Below are 23,045 nucleotides of genomic sequence, written 5' to 3'. Positions count from 1 at the left end.
AGCAGTTCATTCAACAAACATCTAACAAATATCTAATCTATAAAGAACACTGTGCTAGGTGCTAAAAGAGATATAATTGTAAATCATTGTCTTTGCCTTTATTGAACTGACAGTCTGGAAGCTATACAAACAGATGACTAGTTCTAGGATTTCCGTAGATAAGGTACTATTGAACGTTTTGGAATTAAGATAAAACATAATCAGGTCTATGTATAAAATTATCCTAGTAGCAGCATGAAGAACAGAATGGAGTAGGGAAGAGAATGTTTTTGGGATGTTCAATAAGAAAGGTATCATATGATAATATCAATGATAATATTATCATTGATAATATCAATGAAGCTTCTGCATTTTTCAGTTTCATCATCTATAAAATGTAGAATTTGGACCTGGTTATCACCAGTCACATCATTAAAATTCTGATTCTTTAGAGATTCTTCTTAGCATAAGATTGGATTAATTGTACTATGCAATTGCATGCAAAAAGGATCAACTAGGACTAAACAAACATTCATTAAATGATTCCAGTTAATCAAGGAATGGGTTATCTTTATTCACTGAAGTCTCTCCCACCAAAAGCACAAGTAAAAAAAACCTTTTAGAATGTCTGAATCCATTTTTTCTGTCTGCATGATTAATTGATTTTATACTACCAAGATTCTTAGGGGGAAAAAAATCATCATTCTAGATGTTAGTGAAGTTCTTTGAAATTTAGGGGTCAAAAAAAAAGCAAACTTTTCAATTGCCATGAAGCATAGGAAACATAAGTTGGATTCTCAGGCAATATAGCACTTAATTTTTTAGTGAGTTAGTCATAGAAAGAAAGCTGTGTGAGCTCTGATGCTTAGAAACTGACTTTAAGCAAACCACTTAACTTCTCATAATCTAAATTTCCTCCAGCAAAATGGGGTTAATACTACATGCACTTTCTTAGCCTGGTTGTGAAGAAGTTAACTCAGCAGTTTTCTTTAAATGAATGTCACTGTTATTATAATGATTTCATCTTTAAGGGAGAGGTCCTGAGATTTGGACCCATTCTGCCATAAAGCACAACACATATCATAGGAATGCAGATGACACATAGGGAAGGGAAGGAAGAAGCCTTTCTATGTACCTTCAATGTTCTTTTCTCATTTGATCACTCAGAGTAAACTTGTGATTTAAGTATAACATCATTACCATTTTACATTTAAGGAACTGAAGCAAATAGATGGTAAATGATTTGAGGTCACCACAGCCAATAAATATCAGAATCTGAATTTGAACTCAAGTTTTCTTGACTTCAGGTCTAGCACTTTATTCACTGTGTTACCAGCTAATTCTCTGGAAAGGATAGCAAATAAAATGGATAACAAGTTCAGGATTCCAAAGGATCATGTCAAGAGAAAGGCCTGGACTGCCTTGCAGAAGATGAAATTTAATATGGTAAATTATGAAGTCTTAGACTTTGACACAGAGTATCAACTTTATAGGTCCAGGATAGTGCTTAGATAGCAGACATTCTGAAAAAAAGATCTGAGAATTTTAGAGGTTTGCAAGCTCACAAAGAGTAAGCAGTGTGATGTGAAACTCAAAAAAAAAAAAAGTCAATGCAATCTTGAGCTGCAATAGATAGGCACAGTTTCCAGGAACAGTCAAATGGTAACTCCTGTGTTCTTGTCAAACCTTGTTTTGAGAAAACCTAGGTGCTCTGATTTCTAGGCCAGCCAACTGGAAAGCTCTGAAGGGGCTAAGTGACAAAACTTCATGCTCTGCTTTGTCCAGGGCTTCCTTTCCTGGTTATTTTACTGTAAGTTAACATCTGAATTGAAGGCAGGATCTGAAACCACTTTCCATTCGTCAGGACCAGGTCCATACCACTGCTGCTTGCTCCTTGCTCAATACACAGCCAAAAGTCAGATATCAGTCACTCCTTGCACCAGATTTTACCTCTAAATATAGATTCCTCTGTTCCAACCTGGAGTATGAATGACAGAGCTTCCAATTGACATCTTTTCTTACCCTTGCACAAGTTCAGACTTTTTTTTGAACAGATCTTGGATCTCATATTTTTCTGGTGCACAGGTGCAGGCAGATCATTGTTCATTCTCTGTAGAAATGCCTTTCATACAATATTTCTAACTAAACCAGTCAACAGATCTCTCTCTGTCCTTTTATGCTGCCATGGACTGGAAATGTGACCAACTATGATTCTGTTTCTTATCTTTTCCAATCAAAACTCAAACTGGTATATTTTCTACATCTTTGTGATGTAGTTGTGAGAGAAGAACTAAGTTGTACTACTTCCCATTCTATCATCTTGGCTGGTTTCCTCTAACAAAAATATAAAAATGAATAGCTTGTATTAAGTACTTGGCTTGGCCACAGAATCGATACATAGGGCCAATACATTCATGATGTACAGGGCCAATACATTCATGATGTACATTCTTAGTTCTTGAATTTATAGAACATTAGGGAAATATCAACCATCTGAGTGAAAGTACAATGTATATGAAGATCTAATTCCAATATAATGTCAGATATTTGAGGGCCTTTTATCTTAATATCAGTAGCGCCTTGCATATATATTAAATGCTTAATAAATGTTTTTCCCTTTAAAATCTAAACCTTTTGCTTTAAGAAGGCCTGCTTGAAGGCAAGAAATGATTGATGAATAAGTCTGTTGTATGCTGTCAAAAGTCAGAGCAAAAATCTAAGAATCAGCCTTTTTATAATTATCTGCCAATAGTCTCAGCTACTTTCAGGCAGTCAAAAATCTTAAAAGCCAAAAAGCTCAAAAGAGCTTTTTCTTTATTACTCAGAATGGGGAGGATTTATACCACTTTAAGAAATTGTTGCAAAATAAGATATTTGAGCCTGTTGGCTAAACTCTACCCCCAATCAATTAATCATTTAACATGTATTTGACTTGCTTGGTCAGACATGGAAAATGCCAGGATCATTTATTACTTCTCAGGCCATCACCAGTTGTCTTGACACATACATATGTATATATTCCCAATATGGCATAACATTTCAATACTTAAAAGAGAAAATAAATGAATTAAAAGGAGAAATAGATAGCAAAAGTATGACAATGGGGCATTTCTACATATCCCTTTTAAACCTAGATAAATTTCACCCAAAAATAAACCAGGAAGAAGTTGTGGACCTGAGTAGAACTTCAGAAAAAAATAAAAGCAAATATTATAATCCTCTCATAGTTACTAAGGGGAATAAAAATAGTTGTACATATATCTCATCTGTGCATGGTACAAAAACTTACTATGTATTAAAGGAAATGCAGACAAATGCAGACATGCAGACAAATGCAGACATGCAGACAAATGCAGAACAATAGAAATATTAAACACATAATTTATGAACTAAAATGCAAAAAAAAAACCCAACCCAGTTTAAAATAAAGAGAAACTAAATAATTTGAACCACTTGAACTTAAACAACAATCAATCCAATAACAAATCACAGAAACAAAAAGTAATTTCAATAAAATAATAATAATGATAAGATATCAAAATATTTGGAATGAAACCTAAGTAATCCTTAGAGAAAATTTTCTCTCTCTAAACACTTTCAGCAACAAAAGAAAGAAAAAATTAGCAGATCAGCCATACAACTGAAAAAATTTACAAAACAGTTTAAAAACTAATTAAATTTTAAAATGTAAAATTTAAAAAACAAGATAATAAATCTGAAAGAAAAAATTCAATTAGTAAATAAAACTAGAAACTGTTAGGAAAAATGCAATAGAATAGATAAACCATTAGTTAATCTGATATGAAAAAAGAAATAGCAAAACCAAATTAGGTGAATTTACCCCAATAAAAAAGAAAGGAAATTATTAGAAATAATTTTGCTCAAATAGAGCCTAATAAAAATAATCCTTTAAATAAAATATATGAATATATATATATATATATATATATATATATATATATATATATATATATATATTTTAAAATTACAGAATAAGAAATAGAAGAATAACCCAATCATGGAAAAAAAAAATGGATACCCTTTACATGAAATTCCAAAAGGAAAATTAAAAAATAAAACAACCAGGAACAGATGGATTTTTGAGTGAATTCTAACATTCAAAGAATAATTAATTACAATTATTACATAAGCTGTTTTAAAAAATAGGAAAAGAGAGGTCTTGCCAAATTTCTTCTATGATACATATGTAGTCTTGATATCTAGGTAAATGGAAAACAGAGAAATAAATCTATAAATTAATATCCTTGAAGAATGTTCATGCAAAGATTTCAAGTTGTCAACATATCCTACAAAGTAACCATTCTCAAAGCATTAGGCAAGTGGATATTTAGTAACTCTGAAGTTGTATGGCACAGCCACCAGATTGGCAAAGTTAGCAAAAATAGAAAATGACAAATTCTAGAGGGGCTATAAGAAACAGATACAATAAAACATTTGTTATGAAATAGTCCACATTCTGGAAAGCAACTTGGAACTATTTCCTATAAGTTATTAAGCTCTTCTTTTCATACCTAGCAGTGCTATTAGTTCTATACTCCAAAGAGATTAAAGAAAGAGAAAACATTTGTATTTACAACAGTATTTTAATAGTTGTTTGTTTTTTTTTTGGGGGGGGGGTTAAAGGCAAAAAACATGGAAATTAAAAAATGTCTATCATTTGAGGAATGCTTGCTATATAAGAAATGATGAAGAGGATAATTTCAAAGAAATTTGGAAAAAACTTAGGAACTTATGCAGAGTGAAGTGAGCAGAATCAGAAGAAAAGAGTTTTTATAATAACATAGAGAAAAACAATTTTGAAAGACTTAACTCTGATCAACTTTGTTACAACCATCATTCCATTTGACTTAACAAATATGCTATTTACCTTTTAAGAGAGAATTTAGGAATTCAGAGTATACACTGAGACATTTTGCAGAATTTTTTTGATTTGGCTATGTATACTTGTTATAAGGATTTTCTTTTTCTTTCTTTTTTGGTAGGATTAAAGTGGTAGTTAATAAAGTGGTGGTAAAGAGAAGGTAGATTTTTTTTCTAATATGAAATTACATATGAAAATGTATTATTTTTCCAATTACATATAAAAACAATTTTTAAAATTTTTTATTTTGACTTCCAAATTCTTTCCCTTCCTCTCAACCTCCCCTTGAGAAAAGCAAGCAATTTGATATAGATTATATGTTCAGTCATGCAAAATATATTTTCACATTAATTATGTTACAAAAGAAAACACAGACTAAAAAAAAGTTAATAATAATAATAAAACAAAATATGCTCCAATCTGCATTCAAACTCCATCAATTCTCTGTCTGGAGGTGGATAACATTTCTCATTATAAATCTTTCAGACTAGATCCTTATATTGCTGAGAATAACTAAGTCATTCATACTTGGTCATTGTATATTATTGTTACTGTGTTCAGTTATCTTCTAGTTCTGCTCACTTCACTGTGCATCACTTCATGTAAGTCTTTCCAGATTTGAGAAAGTAGTTTTTTTTGGTTAACTGATTTTAAAAATCAGGTGGTGTTTTTTGTTTTTTTTAAGAAAAAAAATCTGCATATGAAAATCAGAATTAAAGAGTACAAGGAAAGTAAACAGGAAATTTTGAAAACAAATTTAAATCCCACTGTCTATATCTGTGATAGTTAAATGCTCACAAAGCATGTCCTTATAAGAAGTAGCAAGTCTAATGAGTAAACTTGAGTCATTTAATAAATATAGTACTTCTCTATGAAGTGCATTTTACTACATTGTCTACAATATAGAGTGACTAGTTTACACAGAGGATAGAATGCTGGGCCTAAAGTCAAGAAAAACAGACACTTCGATAACTATCTGATCCTGGGCAAGTCAGTTAACCCTGATTGTCTAAAAAGAAACAACAATAACAACAACAACAATATTTTAATTTTATAATACTTTTTTGAAAGTTTTATTGTAATAAAAAAATTTCTTGCTAATACAACCAATATGTGCAATTAGTAGAATGATGACAGTTGAAAGGAGAAATAAAGACAAAAAGAAGAAATGGAATAGATTTGTCATGAAAAATGTTTGTTTTGAAATATAAGATCAGAAATCTACAGTTGGAAGTCATCTCAGAGAAGCTAGATTTGAATCTAGATCTGAACATCTACTCTTTCCACCATGAACTTTTCTTTTTCAAAAAGAATAAATTAAAAAGGTTTTCCAATTGAATTGGTACCTGTTTTTTCTTTTTTCATCTCCCTTCTACTCCCTACTTTTTTTTTCCCCCAGGAGTGATGTCATCTGAGCAGAACTTTTTATTCACCTGAGCCAAATCACAGACTATCCTCTGAAACGAAGATTCTGGAAAACAGTTTCATGGGACACAGTTCCTGGGCTGAAAACTAGCTCCCATCTTACTTATATCCTTGCATCCTTTATGCCTTCAGAGATTGATATTCAGCAAATCAGTCCTTTAATAATCTTTCACTCACAAATTTTAAGCACCTCAATCATAATTCCCTAGGCGAGAGTCAGGGAATACAACACATAGTCAATGGAACATATCTTCTTCTCTATGAAGGGAAGTATTATTAACATTCATTTACTTTGCATCTGAGTAACTGGGTTAAATATTGGGTCATTCTTATCAACGTATGGTGGACCTACTTCACAATTACTTTCTTAAACTCTTTTCTCTGTGAACTTTGAAGTTGTCACTAAGATTTTAAATAAAACATTAAAAATTCTACAAAGATTTTTTTTTGTAATATACATAGTTGCATCTTTATTTCTAGAGTCTCTGGAGCAGTGATTTCACTTCTTAAAGCCTGGATCAGATGATTCTAACTAGAGAATTAGAAAAGATTGTGGGGAATCATAAGATCATAGACCTAGTGTGGAAAGAGAACCTGAGGCACCTGAGGTTACATGACTTGCTCAGAATCTCACACTGTCTGAGACAGGTTTCAAACTTAGGTAGGTGTGCCTGATTCCAGAGCCAATGTGAGCCCAAGAAAACTTCTTTAAGGTAAGCAACAATAAAGGCTGCTAATAATTCACTCATTTTGCTTCTTGGCTGCCTTTAGTTTGGATTGGGAGTGGACTTATGAATTCTCCTCATGAAGTTTTTACTTTAATATTCACATACCAATGATTCATTGCCTGACCTAACCATACTTTCAATTGAAAAATGATCACTGTTGAGAGTATTGTAGAAAATCTTTCCTACCTTTCTGCCATTAAAATTAGCATTTCCACAATTTAAAAAAAGATCTCCAGTAAGACATTCTGAGCTTTGACAAATTTAAAGGCAATGATCATTCTCTTTGTATTGCTAAAGAAACAAAAAATGTTTTGCTATATGCTTGGTTCATTATCTCAAACTCACTTTCTTTTTCAACTTGAATTTGAAGACTATTGATAATTTGTATAGATGGCCTTAGCCTCAGGGAAGCTGTTAGAAACTTGCAATTTTTTTTTTTAGATTTTTTTTACTCTCCCTCCCTCCCTCTCCCTTTGTTGTACTTTAGTGATTCTAAATAACTATTCAAAAGCTATGGTTGACTGTACCCTTAAGTGGAGACCAAACATTTGGTAAAATTGAATTCTTCCTGAAAGCAAAAATATGAGCCCTTTAGTTCTGGGCTCTAAAGCAAATCTCTGCCTCTATTTCTTTTCAATCTCTCAGGCAAGAGGACTAGACTTTCTTTCTCCTCTACATTTCAATTCCCAGGTTCTTTACTTATTTTATATTGGATTACACCCTTTAAGTCAATTAACTAGCATTTATTAAATGTCTTCTACAGGTTAGAAACTATAGTAAGTGATGGGCAAAAACCAGTTCCCATTCTCAAGAAACTCACAATCTAATAAGGGAGACCACACACCAAGAACAAATTTATGTAGAAATAGAATATGTACAGGATTTATTTGGGGTGGTCTCATAAGAAGGCAGTAAAATTGAGAACTGGAAAAAGTTTCTTGCAAAAGGTAGGGCTTTAGCTGAGAATTGAAGGTCAGGGATGCATGGGAAAGAACAACATTCCATGTATGGTGGATTGTCTGTGAAAACACTTGGAGTTTTTGTAATAGTCGTATTTAAGGAGATCAATTTGAGAGTTGATTGGAAGATAGTTTGGAGTAAGGAGAGATTTGAGGCAAGAAAATCAATGCAAGCAATTACAATAGTACAAGCATGAGATAATGAGGGCCTAGACCAGGATAGTAGCAATATCAAAAGATTATATATTAATGATGTTTTGAAAGTAAAAATGACAGGAAATTGGTCTAAATAGTCTAAATATATGAATAGGCCATTCTCAGGGAAAGAGATTTCTTATGAAAGATAGTACTCCAAATATTTATTGAGAAATATAAATTAATTTTATGATTTTATCTTATACTCATCAGATTATCAAAAATACTATAAAAATGATGAATATTAAAGGGACTTTGGGGAAACAGACTTAGACTAAAACTTTGGTGGTAGAGATATGGCTTGATTTAGCCATTTTGTGAAGCTATTTAGATATCATGGTATAGAAAGTTATAACTACTAGGTCTATACCCCAAAGAGATCAAAGAAAGAAAAAAAAAGATTCTGCATGTGTGCATAAACATATATATGTGCCTATATACATATGCATATGTATATAGATTTGTATATGTTTGTGTGTACACATATATGTGTGTATATATATATATGTGTGTGTGTGTGTGTGTGTGTGTGTGTGTATGTATATATAAAATTTTTTCCTGTCTCAACAAATGTAGAAAGAAGTTCTTAGTAAAGCTCCTGGCACATAGCAGACATTTAAGTCCAGTCAACTGACTGATGTAACTAGCAACAGAAGAAATATTTATATTATGCTATGTTATGTTATATTACTGTGATATATTGTGAAAGGATTAAGAAGTCTGATCATTTGATTCTAGAACATGGATGAATAATTCTTTCCACCTTATAACAGAAAGATGATACATTAATATATGGAATAAGAAATATGCTTTTGGTTATGATTTTTAGGAATATTTTGCTTGATTGGGTTTATGTGGAACAGTGGTTCTACATTTCTTTCTGTTTATCTTCCCCTGCTCCCTGTAATGAGTAGAGGGAGAAAAAAATAAATGATTGATAATTGAAAATAACAAAATTTTTTTAAAAATTTAAATTATGATAGAAAAGTTGCCAAAAATCTACGTAAAATTGACCTTTTATTTAAATTCTGTAAAATGGCCACATGGTGGCACCAGAAACTAAAAGGAGCAGCTACTTGTAGCTAGCTTGCATTTTCATCCACAGTAAGAAATGAAATAAATTCTATCTCATTGCTGATTGGGTGTGTTTGATATACATGCCAACATTACTCTTTCAGTTTCCTTTTTTTTCTGAATCATTTTCTCTGTGGCTTAAAATCAGACTGATTCTTTTTTTTTTTTTTTTAATCTGTCAGTCTTTTTCTTTGTATTTTTATTTCTTTGTTCTGTGCTTTTCTCAATTTGCCTTGTCTAAAATGAGTCTGTTTTTTACCTTTCTGTGTAAAGAATCAATGCATCAGAGAAGCACAGAATAGCCCTCAATACCTCTCACGACACTTTGCACATAGCAGATACATCATAAATTTTGAATGTCAGCTTGAAGGAAGTCTCAGAGTTCATCTAGTGCAATTCAATTTTTTACAAAGACCACCTCCAGAGCCTTTTTGATAACTGCTTCCCTAGACTGCAATTTGAAGACTTCTGGAGAAATTTTCAATTTCTCAAAGTAGCTTACTCCACATCATAGACTAATCATTAGGAAGTCGTTGGTATATTCCCACTTCCACCCACCCAATTGTCTACTCTGCAGTTTCCATTTATTACTTCCAGACCTACTCTCCAAAGGTGAGGGAAAAAAAGACTTATCCCTATTCCTCACAACAATCCTTCAAATGTTTGAAGAGAGTTATCATATCTTCCCTAAGTTTTCCTATTCTTCAGATAGAACATCTTTGCTTCCTTTAATTAATTCTCATATGACATAGTTTCCAATATCCTTAATATCCATCTGTCAATATCTTTCCCAAAATGTGGCACTCAGAACTGAGCATTATTTCAAATATGTCCTGACCAGGGTATAGTGAAACTGTAACTCCTTCTGTTTGACATTATTCTTCTCTTAACAAAGTTTGGGTTTTCTTTTCTTTCTCCCTTTCTCCCTCTCTTTTCCCCTCTCTCTGTCTTCCCTTCCCTCTCTACTTTCCTTCCTTCCTTCCTCTTAACTTTTAGGACTTTTAATTCGCATGAATTAAACCACTAAACCAATTTATTGGTTATCTAAATATCTGTTTGTCTAAATTGTTTGTTGTATATTGTTTAAATATCCTGCTATCATCTTGTATTTGTAAAGCTGATTTTTTTAAAATATAAGACTTTATACTTTTCCCTATTAAATTTTATTGCATTTGATGTGGCCCATTCCTAGCACTGAGGTCTTTTTAGATATTGATTCAATTACTGAAAAGTTAGCTATTCACCTAACATTTAACATGTCAAAACAGTCTTTTTCTGTTTGCAAATGGCATAAGTATGTGTAAGGGTGAAATCCATACTTCATTTTAAATAAATTAATCAATCAAAAGTATAAACCAGGTGCAAACAAGTCCTTAATCACTTTGAGAGGAATAAAGTATTTTGATCATCAGATAAAAATAAATATTGCCACATAGGAAATATATTCTTATTGGCAGAAAGAATCAGATGGACTTTAGAGCTATGCATAAAAATTAGTTCAGAGTTGGTCAAAGGGTTATGGAATCCAGCAGTGAAAGTCACATGAGAGAGAATTACCCTTAGAGAAGAGGAGCATGTTTTCTCTTCTCCCATTTTCCCATTAACCAAGTGATAACCTCATGAATTTCAAAAGGTTAGAAGTAGAATTCCTATCATTATGAGTAGAAGTGTCCCAGGAGCAGGGGCAGCTAGGTGGCATAGTGGGTAGAACACCAGCCTTGAATTCAGGAGGACCTGAGTTCAAATGTGGTCTCAGACATTTAACACTTCCTAGCTGTGTGACCCTGGGCAAGTCACTTAACCCCAGTCTCAAAAAAAAAAAAAAAAAAAAAAAAAAGTGTCCCAGGAGCAGCAGTGGTGGCTGGTGACATAATCAGCACTTGAAACTGAAAAACACACTGAAGAAACACACTAGACATATTGAGAAAAGGCATCTTCAAGATTTTACAAAAGCACAGATACACTTTGGGCCCAGCAAAGGCACAACTAAAGGGAACTTTGTTACAGCTACATGAAGGGAGAAAAGGACTTTCTGTAACCCAGAAACTCTAAATTTACCATTGGATCATATATACTCTTTTAAGTTTGAAGTCACTCTACAAGGACTTCATATGTGTAAGGTGAAAACACATGTCTGGTTTGGAGATTTTTGTGACAATTGTCCTTGCTATACCTGCTTAGTAAATATCCTTTCAAAAAACTTATTAACACACTGATGGGATAGTAACAGAAAGAGAAAACAGCCCTTTAAAGCTAGAATCCCAGAAACCTGAAGGAATAGTCAGCTGCTCCTCCTCCCCCACAGACCTAGCAGTGCAAATGGGAGTGGAGAACATATGATGTCTATTAATTCATTCAAGTTGTTCATAAAAATACTGAATACAATAGAAAGAAAAGAAACAAATATAAAAATACTGAATACAATAGAAAGAAAAGAAACAAATATTTATTTAACAATTTGATCCTCAAAACAACCCTGTAAGTTAATGTTATTATAATTCTCAATTTACAAATGAAAAAACTGAGATAAATAGAGATTAAGTGACTAGCCCAAGGTCATATAACTGATAAGTGTCTGTGACCAAATTTGAACTGAGATTTTCCTTACTCTATGCCCAGCACTTTAACCATCTTTACAATAGGGTCAAAGATAGAGTGAACTGGGGCACAACATTAGAAAATTCCATGGATGTCAATTTTAATACATTTCAGGTTTTAGTTTTTGAAACTTTCAAACTAAAGCTATATCATTACAGGATTTTAGGTTTAGAGATGAAAGGATTTGAGAGGTAATCTAATAAAACCCTTTCATTTTATAGACGAAGAAATTAAGGACCATGGAGTTTAACCTCTTTGCCCAACATCACATAGGTAATTTGTTACATAGCTGGAATTATACTCTTATATAGGTCCATATTCCTCCATCTCTACCACAAAGATATAATTATATATTTTGTCTTTTATATGTTTATATCTCTGGATAAGAAACTGTGATTAGAAAATGTTGTTCTTGCAAGTCTAGTCCCCAAAAGGTACATACACACACACACACACACACACACACACACACACACACACACACACAAAATATATATATATATATACACATATATATATATATATATGTGTGTGTGTATATATATATATATATATATATATATATATATATATATATATATATATATATATATATATATGTATATATATATATATGGCTCTTGATGGGCTTCCACAAATTGGTGTGATTTGACAGATGGACAAATGCTGCTGGACTCTCCCTAGTGCAAAATGTATATATAAAAAAGATTTATTAGAGCACCAATCTGTTTGTTTTGGGCTTGTGTGGGACAGGTTGGGGGCAATTAACTAATTAACTAATCAGAAACATCAGCAGGTACAAAGAGAAAGCATTTATTTAATTCCTGCAGGGAATTTAATTCCTGCAGGCCCAGTCACACCTGGGAGCCATCCCAACTCCCCCATGTGCTCCTGGAACCTGGCCAGCTTTCAGCTTGTCCAGGGTTTAAAAGCAAAAGACTCAAGCCTTCTCATTGGATAGACTAAAAGGACGTAACCATCCTTAACCTATGGTCACCAATGTTGGCTGCCTCCCACAGGTCATGTCACTTCCTGCAACTTTCTGTATCTCATGGTTCAAAGTTCATCCCTCCAGAGATCAAATGACCTCTCCAGAGTCCCAGTTATGGGAACAGGTATCGTGTTACTTAATACTGAGAAATATTTCAGCCCCATTCAGGCTGACCAAATAAACATGGTCCTAGTTCAGGAATTCAAAAATCATCCCCATTTTGCCAACGTTTAAAATGTTTCCAATAAACATTTAAAAATAAGGATGAATTCTATATTGAATTGCTAATTCATGAGCACTGTGAGACCAGAGAGATTATACTTTTGTTTTACCCTAAGGCTTGGTTTCCCCATTTACTATAGAAAGTTTAAGGGTTGGGGCAGCTAGGTAGCACAGTGGATACAGCACCAGGCCTAAAATCAGGAGGACCCAAGTTCAAGTATGACCTCAAACACATAATGCTGCCTAGATGTGTGTCCCTGGGCAAGTCACTTAACCCCAATTGCCTCAGAAAAAAAAAAAAAAAAAAAAAGTATAAGGGTTATATTAAAGGATCTCTGCCATCTCTGCCTTCTTTCTGTCATCCAAGTCATTGTATTTGCCCCAATGATGATATTCTATGACTCTATTCATTTATTTGGACAAAAAAAAAATGCAATTTTATCCCATTAAGAAATCTTTATTGAGGAAAAATGCAAGAAATAAAAGCAAATTCCAATAGGTTACACAACATTTCCTTTTAAAAATCTATTTTAATTGTTATCTTTTGTTTTTGTTTTTTTTTTTATTTTTTTTTTTATTCATTTTTCCAAATTATCCCCTCCCTCCCTCCACTCCCTCTCCCCAATGACAGGTAATCCCATACATTTTACATGTGTTACAATATAACCTAGATACAATATATGTGTGTAAATACCATTTTCTTGTTGCACATTAATTATTAGCTTCCAAAGGTATAAGTAACCTGGGTAGATAGACAGTAGTGCTAACAATTTACATTCACTTCCCAGTGTTCCTTCTCTGGATGTAGTTATTTCTGGCCATCATTGATCAACTGGAAGTGAGTTGGATCTTCTTTATGTTGAAGATTTCCACTTCCATCAGAATACATCCTCATACAGTATTGTTGTTGAAGTGTATAGTGATCTTCTGGTTCTGTTCTTTTCACTCAGCATCAGTTGATGTAAGTCTCTCCAAGCCTCTCTGTATTCCTCCTGCTGGTCATTTCTTACAGAGCAATAATATTCCATAACCTTCATCTACCACAATTTACCCAATCATTCTCCAATTGATGGACATCCATTCAACTTCCAGTTTCTAGCTACAACAAAAAGAGCTGCCACAAACATTTTGGCACATACAGGTCCCTTTCTGCTCTTTAGTATTTCTTTGGGATATAAGCCCAATAACAGCAATGCTGGGTCAAAGGGTATGCACAGTTTGATAACTTTTTGGGCATAGTTCCAAATTGCTCTCCAGAATGACTGGATTCTTTCACAACTCCACCAACAATGTATCAGTGTCCCAGTTTTCCCACATCCTCTCCAACATTCATCATTATTTGTTCCTGTCATCTTAGCCAATCTGACAGGTGTGTAGTGGTGTTATCTTTTGTTTTACAAAACATTTACATTCCCATTATATTCTTTCAGCCTCCTGCCATTCTTTATAATAAGTGATTCAAAAAAAAAAAGAAAAAGTTATCATATTTTCAAAGTCTGACTCTATACAGTATTTTACACCCATGTCTATAAAGAAGTCAGGGGAAGTGCCTTCTCAGAGCTCCTCTTTGTAACCAAATTAAGGATTATAATTCTATATCATTCAGTCAATATTGTTTTATTGTTGTTCTTTCCAATGTGGTAGTTATTGCATGTGTTATTTTTATGGTTCTGCTCACTTTACTTTGCATCAGTTCACATGTCTTCCCAATCTTCTTATATCTATCCTTCTTTATTTAATAGTCATAGTAAGTGATACCCCTATTTGGTAAGGTATATCCTACTACTCTTCAGCAAGTAGAGTTGTCTTGTTTGGGATCAGTTAAAAAAAATGAGGAGTCTTTAACTTGATAGCCCTTTTTCCTACCCATTCACACACCCTAATTCTAAACCATAAGCATTTCATAATAAGAGAAGCAAGAATCCTGAAATATCACACATTTACTACAACTGTTATGAACACAGAGAGATCACATCTATAAATTCTGAACCATAGCACATAATAATAATAATAATGATAGCTAATCTTATAAGTAAGCAATGTGGTTTGTTTACATTATCTCTTTTAATTCTTGTCACTATATATAATTAACACTTTCAATGAGGATATTGAGCAGCATTGCCTGGCTCTGTGCTTGTCACCAGATTAGAAAAGCCTTAGAGGTTGTTAGCACAAATAACTCAAAAAGTGCATAATCTACCCCTATATTTGGAACGAATCTTAAAGCTAGAAAAGACCTTTAAAGATCATCTAAGTCAACACTTTCATTTTATAGGCAGGGCACTAAAGCTCATAGTGGTAATTGTGATATAGTAATAATTGATAATTGATACAACTGACAAATAATAATTGACATTTTTATGGTGCTTTGTATTTACATATAAATATTTGACTCATTTGAGTCATATAACCAACTTGTAAGGTAAACTGTTAGGATCCTGGATCTCTTAGAATCAGCCAGAGTCAGGATAATTAAAAGTCTTTATTCTTGGTCTTTTGCGGGTCGGTCAAAGTCAGGGGATTAGATCTAGCAATCTCCACACCTCCTTCCTCTTCCTCCACTGCTAGGTGAAATGAATCAATTTCCTCTTCCTACTCCAGCCACTCATGTCACTTCCCCTTCTTTGTCCACACCCACCGATCCAGCCAGCACAGAATAGTTGGGGAGGGTCATCCTTCAAACATGTTAATAAAGAATTATCCAGTTGGAAATTAGCCTCACATGCTCCATTATCCAAGTGCATTTGCTGAGTTCTAGCCCTTTGCATTTCCCGCTTTCTTTTGTTTTAGAACACAGGTGGTCATGCCATCCCTGACTTCTCAGGAATGGAGATGAAAACACCGAAAAGGAGGTGATCACGCACTCCCTGACATCTCAGGGAGATGAAAAGCACCAAAGGGAAGTGGGGATTGCTAGCGGGTTTCTGGGTTGAAGGGTCTTATTGGAGACAAGTATGCACAAACCCATCAGCATGGGAGGTGTTACACAAGCACATAGCAATAACGCAGAGGCTGTTAGTGATGACTCTCCCCACAGTCAGTGCAGGCTCCATGTGGTATAACAAACATGAATTGTACATGCAAGTAGTGATATGACAAACAACATAAATCAATATGGTCTTTTAAAAGATTTCCAGAAGCCTAGAAGGAGGGTATGTAAACATCAGTCACACATACATCTTCTTCAGCAACCAAGAGATAGTCCAAAAAACAATCTATTATCCATTGCTTCATCCAATGATCTCAAGTTTTTGAAATCACCCAACAGTCTTTTTATGTTAGGGAATTCAATGATTCCTACAGGTTTTGAAGTCCTGCAACAGTCTTATGATGTCTCAGAGAATCCAATGATTCCTGAGGGTTTTAAAGTCCTACAATAGTCTTATGTCTCAGAGAATCAATGATTCCTGAAGGTTTTCAAATCCAACAATTTTTGATGTCCATGAGTCAAACGCCATAACTACCAGGTTCTTTCAGTAGTGGGCACAGTCAGCAATGGTACTACCCGATGTTTCTTGGGTCTTCTCCTTTGTTTCAAGGGTCTGCTCTGTCTCTCTCCAATGGACAAGGCAAATACAGCTTATTGGCACCCATCTGATTCCTTCTCCATCTGTAGAGATACAAGCCAACCTTCTCCCCCAAGCAGTTAACCTATCTGGTCCCTTCCATTCACCACTTTCTGGGTCTCTCCACATCACCTGGCAATTATCTAAAGACAGTGGAGCTGCTCACACTGGGTACTGTATTTCTGGTGGGTTATAAAACTTGTCTGCCAGAGTCAGTGCATCTTTGTCAAAAATTTAAAAATGGTATAGAGAACTAAATTTAGAAGTTCTCTAGGGTTACCCGTGGCTGCCCCTTTCTTTTGTTTTTGGAGGAGTGTCTTAATATCTCTGTTTCTTCTCTCTCCTATTGCCTGACCTTGAGGATTAAAAGGTATGCCAGTGGTATGTAAAATCTTACACTGTGCACAAAAGTGTGCAAAATGTTTAGAAGTATATGCAGGTCCATTGTCTGTTTTTATTGCTTGTGGCACACCCATAATTGCAAATGCTTGTATAAGGAATTCAGTGACCACTCAGGCTGTCTCTTTTGCTGCTGGCATTGCAAAAGTGAATCCTGAAAAGGTGTTTACCAGGACATAGATAAAAGATAGACAATCAAAAGATTTATAATGGGTCACATCCATTTGCCAAATTTCATTAGGTCTCAAACCACAAAGGTTCTTCCCTGGAGGGAGTGTAGGAACATGGAAAGGAAGGCAAGCTGTACAGGCTTTTACTGTGCTCCTAGCTTCTTCTCTTGTTATTCCAAATTGTAAACATAAAGCTCAGGCAGCCTGATGATATTTGGAATGAGATTCTTAGGCTTCTTGAAATAAAGGAGTATTGGCCAACATGGTTAGAAGGCTGTCTGCCTTTGAATTACCATCAAAAATAGGACCTGGGGGGCAGCTAGGTGGCACAGTGGATAGAGAGCACCACCCTTGAATTTAGGAGGACCTGAGTTCAAATCTGGTCTCAGACACTTAACACTTCCTAGCTGTGTGACCCTGCTAAGTCACTTAATCCCAGCCTCAGGAAAAAAAAAAAAAAAGGACCTGGAAGTACACTATGGGAGTGGACATGCAAAATATAAATCTTATCTTCTAAATGCTTTCTCACTCGCTCTTGAAGTTCCTTAAAGTGTTGATATACATATTGGAGGCTACAAATTTTATTTGGGCTGTGGCAATTCTTTGTACCACACCTACTGAATAGGCCGAATCAGATATTATATTTATGTCTCCTGGATAATAAGCAAGAGCTAGAATGATTGCATACAATTCATTCTGCTAAGTGGACTGAAAAGGAGTTCTAATTACTCTCTTTATAGTTAAGTCACGAGAGTATACCGGGCAAATATTATGTTTGGATGCATCTGTAAAGATAGTTGGTCCTTTAAGAGGAACTTCAGAAACCTTTTCTTCAAGAATCCATTGCCAATTATGTAACCGTCTGGTTATCTTTAATAGAGACCCGTGTGTAAAATTTGGAGCCATAGCTAATAAAATTTGCCACTCTGGGATGGTTTCACAGCACACATTAACTTGTGCATTAGTATAAAAGGTGTATATCTTGTCAGATCTTATCCCAGATAATTGTACTGCTTGCTTAATGGCCTTTAATAAAATTCTAGCCACAAGCACTGGGTAAGGAGTAAGGCTTTGTTCTGGTTGTGCTGGGAGGTTCACCTACTCTATCACACTGTCTCCTTGATGAAGGACTGCTGTGGGCGCCTCTTGTGTAGCAAAAACTGATATTTCCAAGGGTTTTTGAGAGACTCTTTTAACCACATTGGATAAAGCCAATTCAGCTTCTCTCAAAGCCTCTTGTGCTTCTTTTGTAAGCTGGTGTGGTGAGTTTAAAACAGTGTCTCCCCTTAAAATATCATATAATGGTTGTAATTGATAGGTAGTCAAGTCTAACACTGGACCCATCCATTGGATATCTCCTATCAATTTTTGAAAGTCATTTAAGGTGTTTAGCTTCTCTGTTCTTAAGGAGAGTTTTTGTATCATAAGCACCTTAAGATATACTTCATATCCTAAATATTGAAAAGGAGCATGTCTTCGAGTTTTTTCTGGAGCTATGGGCAATTTATAATTCCTTAGTGTTTCTATGATTTTTTGTAGACATGCTTCTAACATTTGTTCCTCAGGTGCACATCCCAATATATCATCCATGTAATGTAATAGCATTACTTTTGGAAATGCTTTTCTTACTGGAGTAAGAGCAGCAGCAACATACATTTGACACATAGTAGGGCTGTTTTTCATTCCCTGTGGCAAAACTGTCCATTCATATCTTTTATAAGGCTCAGCTAAGTTAATGCTGGGCATTGAAAAGGCAAATCTTTTCACATCTTCCTTATCTAGAGGGATAGAATAGAAACAATCCTTAATGTCTTTAACCCATAGAGGCCATTCTCTAGGCAATTGAATAGGAGATGGAAGAGTTCCCATAGTTTCCATCTGTTCATTTACCTTTCTTAAATCAGTCAACATCCTCCATTTTCCAGATTTCTTTTTTACAACAAATACTGGGGAATTCCAAAGACTTAGAGAAGGTTGTAAGTGTCCTTGGTCAAGTTGCTCCTGTACTATGTCAATAAGGCCTGAATTTTATCACTACCTAAAGGCCACTGTTCTATCCACACTGGTGTTTCAGTTTTCCATTGGATAGGAACTGGTGAAAGTGTTGGCAAGCCTTCAACAGCAGCCCTGCCTAAAAAACCGAAGTACTCATTTTTAACCCTAATTGTTGTAAAATGTCTCTTCCCCACAGATTGATGGGGATTTTTTTCAACTATAAAAGGAGTAAAAACTCCTGTTTCACCTTTAAATATCCATCTTAAAGGGGTAGCAGTAACTTCAGCTGCTATTGATCCTCCTACCTCAGACATATAAGTGTCTATCTTAGTCTTTGGCCAGTGACTGGGCCAGTTGGCACCTCTAATGACTGTGCGATTTGCAAGTGTGTTCACCAGTCCTTCTAATGAGCATAGGTCAGTCAGCTGTCACAGCTGCTGCCCAGTATATTCCTGAGTTTTGCTGCTTGGAGTCAGAACGTGGGTGACTATCACCAGGTTGCTTATTAGAAGTCTGTATCAATAAACCGGATGCTACTACTTCCCTTGGTTGATAAGTCACACATTGTCTACCAGTGTTAGTGATTGGGATATTATCTATACATTGCCCAGTTTCCCACATGAGTGTATGAATGAACACTGTTTTGTAAGTACTCTCAGGAGGTGAAATGGTCAAGCCTATTGTGCCTGGAGGCAAGGGATCCATAGGCTGGAAAGGAACAGATTTCACCTCTCCAGGGGGTATCTCAGTTTTCCCAGCTGCATACAACTCTATCCTCCCTAATTGTAGTCCCTTTCTCCCATCATGTTGTTTCCTGGCTGATTGTTTGTGTAATCCCTTTCTCCCATCAGATGGCTTCCTGGCTGATTGGTCATGTCTGGGTATTGGACTTCTAGGCAACTCTCTGGGTATGGCATTGGCTGCCATCATGTCCCAACTGTTTTTTGCCTGGGGCCCTGAAGCTGGGCCCCTCATCCTGTTTACCTGAATTAGTCTACATTCTGATGCCCAATGGAGTCCTCTGTTGCATTTTGGACATGGTGTATTGGATCTTGTTCTCCCACCCTATTTTCTCACTCTGTCTCTACGCCAACATTGAGCTTTCAGATGCCCTACTTTACCATATTGAAAGCATTGACGAGTCTCTCTGGAAGTCCCTTGCCAAAAGGGACCCTGTCTTCCCATGTTGGGATCTTGGGAAGTCTGCATCATAGCCTGGCTATAAAAGGTATTTGTGTCCACTGTGGCACAGAGTCTTATGATCTCCTTTAAAGGAGCATCCTTGTGTATTCCTAGTATAATCCTTCTACAAACCTCATTGGCATTTTCTTTATCAAGTTGCCTTACCAAAGCATCTGTTACAGTATTTTCACCATTAGTCCATATGACAGCTGTCTGCAAACATCCCACAAAATCAGCAAAGGGTTCATTTGGTCCTTGTACAATTTTTGTGAAGGTCTCACCCTTGTTGTTTTTATTGGGGAGAGAAGCCCATGCTTTGATACCAGCAGCAGCAATTTGCTCAAATGCTTCTCTGGAGTAATTAATTTGTACTGAAGCTTCTGCATAAGAACCTACACCTGTTAGTAGGTCACAGGTGATTGAAGCATTAACTCCACTTTGACTATTTTGTTGGGCTTGTACCCTACAGAGCTCACTATATTCAAAAAGCCACAACAAGTTTTGTCCAGGTTCTAAGCACACCCTTGCAATGGATTTCCAGTCACTAGGGGTTAAGACTTCATAAGCCAAATTCTGTAATAACATCTTAACATAAGCTGATGTAGCCCCATAGAGAGTGCAAGCTTTTTTCAAGTCTTTGAGGATGTCTATATTAAAAGAAACCTGAAGAGTTAAACTGTTGAATCACGGGAAAAATTTGAAGTCTCAGATCACTACCTATCTCCTTTCCTTCTTCTGCTACTTTAAAAATTGCTTTCTGTAATCTAGTTATAGGAGTTGGTGATTGCTGGGTGGGGAGGTGCTGATGATATCAATGCTCCTCCCACTATTCCTCCTCTCTCCATCCCTGAAGATGGAGTTGATGTGGGCCTGTCAATAATCTGCTCTCTAGTCTAGGTGGAGGCTGCTTCAAGAGAATCAGAATCACCACGCCCTGGATCCTCATTTAAGTTCTGTTGCCCTCGGACAAGAGCTTGAGATTGCTTATCTTCTATCTTTTTTTTCTCACACTTCCTTCTCTGGCCATTTTTAAAACTTTTCCTTTTTCTACAACTTGCAAGATAGTTTAAGGCTAATTGAAATACGTTGTATATATAAAATACCTCTGTGGAAATTGAATGAGACCCGTTTTTTGTCTGGAATTCTTTCAATTGGTCTCTGACCAGTTTCCAATGGTCTACACTTATTTTTTCTTCCTCTAAGAACCAAAGGGATGTGCTTTTTAATGTGCCCAAGAGTTTAGCAATCTGTACCCAGATTATAAGTAAACTCTGCTCCTCAATTATCTTAATTATACTCTCTATAGCGCCACTCCTGGGTGGGGGTGGAGCTGGGGCTGGGGCTGGAGCTGGGGCTGAGTCGGCTGAGGTCGAGGGAATGTCTTTAGCAAACATCTGCCCCATTTCAGCTATAAGAGGTTTCTGGTTCAGCCCTTAACAAAATAAGTTCCTTATTTGTCTATTAAAACACTCACCTAATCTCCTGGTCACCAGAGGACTTCAGTGGAAGTAGGGTGCCTGCCCCACATTGGGCGCCAAAACGTTGGAACCCTGGATCTCTTAGAATCAGCCAGAGTCAGGATAATTAAAAGTCTTTATTCTTGGTCTTTTGCGGTCAGTCACGGTCAGGGGATTAGATCTAGCAATCTCCACACCTCCTTCCTCTCCCTCCACCACCAGGAGAAATGAATCAATTTCCTTCTCCTACTATACCCACTCATGTCACTTCCCCTTCTTTGTCCACACCCACCGATCCAGCCAGCACAGAATAGTTGGGGAGGGTCATCCTTCAAGCATGTTAATAGAGAATTGTCCAATTGGCAATTAGCTTCACATGCTCCATTATCCAAGTGCATTTGCTGAGTTCTAGCCCTTTGCAGTAAACTCTAAGTATTATTTTCTCTATTTTCTAAATGAGAAGAGGTTTCCTCATAGAAGTAAATGCTGGAGACAGAGTTTGAAGCTTAGTCTTTAAATCTAGCATTTTAGTTAATAAACTACATTATCTTTCAAAAAGATGAAACAATTTACCCTAAGTCATATAGTGAGTTTTATGGTTGATCAGGGGCTACAACTCAAATCTTTTGATTCCCAAGACCAGTGTGCTGGCCCTGGAGGCCTCTACAGTGGCTTCTGGGTATTTACCAGGGGTAAGGATGGGCTGGTATGGTTTCCTGATTAAATTCTATCTTCTTTGGTGAAAGTTTTTTCTGACCTTGTTTTCCCTCTTTCTTGCTCATGATCCTTCAAGAATGGCAGTTTCCAAAAAGTAACTTCTTTTTAAACCTTAAGGCTAAATATTTATCAGCCAGATTATCTGTCTCATAATTACTGTTCCTAGATGAGTGACATTTTAGATCCCTAAATTAATCTTAATTTTTTCCCAGAACTAATAATATTTCTGAAAGCAATAATAATTGACTAAAATGGCATGGGGCAGGAAAAAAAAAAAGGTATTTTGAGTGATGATTCATGTATTGCAGTGAAAAATATTGTTTAATGCCTATCTCCACCTCCATCAAGACACTAGTTTTATTCGGGAAACACCGCAAATGTATTATTTCCTGTCATCATGTGGTAACTTACATCATCTTCTATTTTTATCTTTTTTTGCCATTAGAAGATTTATGAAATTTATGATAGGATTTTTGTGTGGGCACATTATTTAATATGACACAACT

General features: G+C 35.5%; 1 protein-coding gene across 4 annotated transcripts in view; it reads left to right on the top strand.

The window, feature by feature from the left end:
* The window catches only part of SLC25A48 (solute carrier family 25 member 48), a 133,426-nt gene that overhangs the window by 50,271 nt on the left and 60,110 nt on the right, over positions 1-23,045 (top strand). For 3 of the 4 annotated variants that reach the window (XM_074290872.1, XM_074290875.1, XM_074290876.1), the window contains exon 8: positions 6,261-6,724. The exons of the other annotated variant lie outside the window; for it this stretch is intronic. The gene's annotated coding sequence lies outside the window, so the exon portion shown is untranslated. Of the gene's footprint in view, positions 1-6,260; positions 6,725-23,045 lie in introns of those variants that run through there. 4 annotated transcript variants of the gene reach the window in all.

This window comes from Sminthopsis crassicaudata, chromosome 2 (assembly GCF_048593235.1).
Source record: "Sminthopsis crassicaudata isolate SCR6 chromosome 2, ASM4859323v1, whole genome shotgun sequence".
NCBI lineage: Eukaryota > Metazoa > Chordata > Mammalia > Dasyuromorphia > Dasyuridae > Sminthopsis > Sminthopsis crassicaudata.
This window is presented reverse-complemented; position numbering and strand designations above follow the sequence as displayed.